This window comes from Mastomys coucha, unplaced genomic scaffold (assembly GCF_008632895.1).
Source record: "Mastomys coucha isolate ucsf_1 unplaced genomic scaffold, UCSF_Mcou_1 pScaffold14, whole genome shotgun sequence".
NCBI classification, from domain to species: domain Eukaryota; kingdom Metazoa; phylum Chordata; class Mammalia; order Rodentia; family Muridae; genus Mastomys; species Mastomys coucha.
This window is the reverse complement of record NW_022196896.1, coordinates 36,397,332-36,402,793: the sequence shown is the minus strand read 5'-3', so window position 1 is coordinate 36,402,793 and position 5,462 is coordinate 36,397,332. Positions and strand designations below refer to the sequence as shown.

General features: G+C 42.0%; 1 protein-coding gene across 12 annotated transcripts in view; it reads right to left on the bottom strand.

Annotated features, from left to right (window-relative positions):
• The window catches only part of St18 (ST18 C2H2C-type zinc finger transcription factor), a 396,007-nt gene that overhangs the window by 19,771 nt on the left and 370,774 nt on the right, over window positions 1-5,462 (bottom strand). The window lies entirely within an intron of this gene.

Sequence of the window (5,462 nt, the reverse complement as noted above, 5' to 3'; positions counted from 1 at the left end):
GGGAGGGAGGGGAGGGGAGGGGAGGAGAAGAGGGGATGCAGGGGTTGATGTCAGGGATGGACACTGCACTGTTAGGCAGGAAGGGCCTGGTCAAAGCTGTTAAAAAGCAGTGATCAGGAAAAGCAGGGCAGAGACACCCATGACCACTAAGAAGCTCCTGGGTGATTTCAGGTCTTTGCAGTACAGTTGGGTGAATATTCCATCAGAATGGAGAATGTATATTCCAGTCTTAGTGAATGATGCATATTAAACACATCAACCAGATCAAGTCCATAGATCAAGTGCTTGGTCTACTTGTATCCTGACCCACTTCCTAAGCACTTCCCCTGTCAGGTGCAGATGGAGCTACGGCATCTCCCAGCATATCTGCAGATGCATTCCTCGTTGCTGTCAGCTGCATTCGTGTGTGGCATTGTCATGGTGGCTAGAGGTCTGACCCTGTGCTTACCACCCATCTTTACCTCCGGCCATTTCCCTTGTTCTAGAGCTTGTTTTGTCCAGGATTGATAAAGGCACACCATCCCAGATTTAGTTTGTGTGAGCATATGTCTGCCTTCATCTTTTTCCTTGACTATCTGTAGTTTTAAGGTTTAAATGGGTTTTCATAAATACCAGAGAGTTGTAAAAAAAAAAAAAGAATTTAGAGGCTAAGAAGAAAATTTATAGGGAGGAAAAAAAGCAAGCATAGCATGTCAGCCTCTTCCTCAGTTCTTTTCTCTTTCCAATGTTTTGTCCAGATTTCCAACTCAAAGAATATAGGAAGAGATGCTAAGATGTGGTCGTAGTGGGTTGTGAGTCAACATTCAACGCTGTTCTGCTCTTTGAGAAGGTAAATTTATGTTTCCATAACCCAAAAAATATGAGAACAAAAATCCTGGCACTAGCTATATGATACACTATAGAAAGGAATCTTTCTATAGACTCTTAAAACTACCTAGTTAGTAACTATGACATTTTAGAAACTACAAAGAAGAAAATCTTTGACTGAAATATAAATTGTTATTTACATGGGAAAATTACTGGTGATAAAGAAATGGGCAAGGGATTTAGTTACTAAAACTCTAGCGCAGTTTCACTCAAAGCTGTAACAACATAGCACCTTAACTTACAGCTAGCCCAGAAACAGATTCCAGGATGTCTGTCAAAGGTAGACCACTGTGATCTGTGCCTCTTCACATTTCCCAGAAACTTCTGTCTTAGACGTCTATATTTTTTAAAAATGTCACAAGAAGTTTGTTACCCTCAAGAGGTACCTTTCCAATGAGAGAATCCTTGGTTTTCTAAACACTTAAACCTTTAGATGCTGTTGACATTGCTCATTTGGAATGTACAGATGGACTGCAGCCAGAAGTGCTATCTGTAGCCATGCTAAGGATCTGAGAGAAAGGCAGCTCTATCATTTAGGTGTTGGGTTTTCATGGACATCCTGCCCAGAGCAAAGTCCTTTCTGTTCGTGCCTATTAAATTCAGTATGAGCATTTTTTGAAGAAACTTTGGGGGTTAACATTATGATATTATCCTTGTCTAAGTAGCTTCCCCTTTAAGCACTTATCAAATGTTTTAGGTGATGAATATATGAAAATTAGGGATCTCAGAGAGATGCTTGTTTTTCAGGGACTGATCTAAATTGGAGCCATTCAATTCTTCTTCTCTCCCTGATTCAGGATGGGATATCAGAAAGTATAGACAATAAAAATATATGTTGAAAAAAACTAAAAAAAAAGTAATGGAGATTATATTCAGGTGGAGTTATCTTTTTGGTAAACATTTACCCATTAAATACAGAAAAAAAATCTCTGAATGCTGTTTAACTGGAATGTGAAGGGCTATCAAGTGCTTGGGAATTTGTATGCACAAATGGTGTTTTAAAAGTACTGTGTTCATTTTTTTCTCTTCTATTTTCAACTATACTCATTAAGACTGCTAAAAGATGCAAATAAGTTATACTGATTTTAAACCAATTATCTGTAAATTACCACTGAATATAGTATAAACATATAAATTTGATTAGATGAAAAATTAAAGCTTTGTGGTATAAAAAGGCCAAAAGAATAAATAATTAGTGGCAATATTATTTCTGACAAGAGAATGATTTTTTCTTTCTTTTTTTCTTTTTTATTATATATTTTCTTTATTTACATTTCAAATGGTATCTCCTTTCCTGGTTTCCCCTCCAAAACCAAACAAACAAACAAACAAACAAACACAAAAACAAAAAAACCCTATTCCTTCCCCCCTCCCCCTGCTCACCAACCCACCCTCTCCTGCTTCCTGGCCCTGGCATTCCCCTACACTGGGGCATAGAACCTTCACAGGATCAAAGGCCTCTCTTCCCATCTATGACTGACTAGGCCATCCTCTGCTACATATGCAGCTGGAGCCATGAGTTCACCATGTGTACTCTTTGGTTGGTGGTTTAGTCCTTGGGAGGTCTGAGGGTACTAGTTAGCTCATATTGTTGTTCGTTCTAAGGGGCTGCAAACTTGGCTCCTGAGAATGATGTTGTTAATTGAGGGAGAAAATTAGCTACTTCTCTTGGTAACTGATGTTCAAATGTATTCAAGGCAGAGGAGAGTTGACAAAACTTAAAATTTTCTTTCGACTAGTTTTGGGTGAACTATCATGGCATGATTATCTCCTAAAAACAAAAACTGAGATATAATGAAGATAGGACAGAAATCAGCACCCTAACATAGACACATATAAATCCGAGACTCCCATACAGCTGTTGACCATTGGACCTCGGAGGTCTGTTAACTTCCAGAATTCACAATAGATTCATAAACATGGTTCAGGGGCTTGGGAGCCTTCTTTTGTATATTTGTCTTCATACTCAGGAGTAGTGTTCATTACCACTCCTTTTTTTTTTTCTGGCCTAGGATGGTCAATCATCATTCACACAGCATATAGTTTGTAATGATTTCAGCAATTTCTAAAAACCCACTTTGAAAAGATAGAATTTTGCCATTTTGGAAGACTTAAAAAATATCACATGGAAAAGAAGTTTTAAAAAGCTGATGCAGAAGTTCAAATAGCAGATCCAAGTGGGGACAAGTGGTTGGCTCTCATAAGTGGTCCCCTGGAAAGAAAATGTTCTGAGAAATTTGAGTTCTGGTGTGTCTGGTACCCTTTGCCATGTTCTGTAGACCAGTAGAACCCAGGTGAAGCCTGAACTTAGCAACTAACTGTTCATGCTTGACTACAGAATCTTTAAAGAGTGTCAATATGTAAGCTTATTTAAAAGCTAGTTCCAGATGGGACCCAGCCTTATGTCTTCTGAGAGGCTTCATCCAATAGCTGATGGAGACAGATGTAGAGACCCACAGGCAGATATTAGGCAGAGATCTGGGGGTCTTGTAGAAGAGTCAGGGATAGGACTGAGGGAGCCAGAGTGGTCAAAGGTACCACAAGAATACCGACAACTATCCTGGGCCCATGGGTTCTCAAAGATCATGCATGTACCAGGCCTCCTATACATATGTAGCAGATGTGCAGCTTGGTCTCCGTGTGGGTTCCCTAATCATTGGAGCTGGAGCTGTCTCCAACTTGGACTCTGATCCTTCCTTCCTTTCCCCTAGCTAGGGTAGCTTCTCTGGCCTTAGTGGAAGAAGACATGCTTAGTCCTGATGTGACTTGATGGGCCCAGGGTTAGGTTGGTACCTTTGTGGAGGATTCACTTCTTTAAGAAGAGGGGAGTTGTCAATGGAAGAAAGGGTGGGAGGTGGGACTAGGAGGAGAGGAGGCAAGGGGAGCTGCAATGCGGATGTAAAGCAAATAAATTAAAGAAAAGGCTAATTGCATGTCAGATAGCAAACTGGTCCTCTCCAAGCAATGATCTACAGATACCTATTTTGTACAAGGCCCATACTTACTACTGCCCAGCATTTGAAATACGCACTGTATCACAGGGTATTGTGCATGTAGCTTGAGTGTCCAAGAAGCACACAGTACATACTATGAAACAATTATTTGGTCAGGTAGACCACAAAATGAGGAAAGACGAGTATCCATGCTGGCTGGAACTCATTCTCAGGGAGGTGAACAGGCGAGAGAGAGCAGGAAGGAAGCAATTATATACACTGGTAAGATGGTGATACTGGCACATGCTGGTGAAGAAAGGTTCCTGAAGCCAGTGCTTGGGGTGAGAAACCGCAGTGGGCAGAGGGCTTTCCGGCAAGTGATGTTGGAGGGGAGAACTAAGAGACAAGAGTATTGTACTGGTTGGTTTTGTGTGTCAACTTGACAGGAGCTGGAGCAATCACAGAGAAAGGAGCTTCAGTTGAGGAAATGCCTCCATGAGATCCAGCTGTAGGGCATTTTCTCAATTAGTGATCAGGCAGGGCCCATTGTGGGTGGTGCTATCCCTGGGCTGGTAGTATTGTGTTCAATAAGAAAGCAAGGTGAGCAAGGCAGAGGAAGCAAGTCAGTAAGGAACATTCTTCCATGTCCTCTGCATCAGCTCCTGCTTCCTGACCTGCTTGAGTTCCAGCCCTGACTTCCTTTGGTGTGAAAGTGTAAACTGAATAAACCCTTTCCTCCCCAACTTGCTTCTTGATCATCATGTTTGTGCAGGAATAGAAACACTGACTAAGACAAGTATGGATTCCTTTCAGAGACCATGGCAAGAGGTAACAGCAATTGCAAGGCCCTGAGATGAGTGTGGTCCTCATGTGCTCAGGAAATAAGAGATGAAGTTGCCTAGTGGGTAGAATTTAGAAGCAAGACATGCTCTGTTCCTATGAGTTAGTGGATATGCCTCAGAGATTAAATCCAGGAATGGTGGCTCCCATACATGTAGGAAGGGGAGAAAAGAAGTCTCTGGTCTAAGCTGCAGGTATTTCAGTCACCAGAGATCTCTGTTGAGTCTAGGAAGCAATCACTGTGAGGAAAGGAAAGTCTTCGGCTAAGGGGGTCCAAGGAGCCAAGTGAGGCTCATGGTCACCAAACCCGCTGTCTGTCAGGCACGCAAAGTCAAGGACCCACCTCCATACTGGAGGTGGGAGGGTTGTGGAGGGCTTCCGAAGGATAGTGGTTTAGGTGGAGCTGGAAGAATGGAACAGATACAGGAGAAAAATGGGGTCATGCACCATGAACAATTTTCCTGAGAAGCTTAGCTCTAAGAAGAGGGGATAAAAGAGTCTACTTTGAAGCTGTTTTGGGGGAGATTTTAATAGAAAGAATGTATTTATGTGGGAGACAACAGAAGTCAAGATGTGGTACCCAAGTAGAAAGGTTACTCTTTTTGAGAAGCGCTAATTGGAAGTGAACATATTTGTATATCATTCCACATTTGTCTGATGGAAAATTATTTCCCTAATGTTCATTACCCACTCACCCATCCACTCACTCACTTACCCTCTCACTCACCCTCTCACTCACCCACTCACTCACCCACTCACTCACCCTCTCACTCACCCTCTCACTCACCCACTCACTCACCCTCTCACTCACCCTCTCACTCA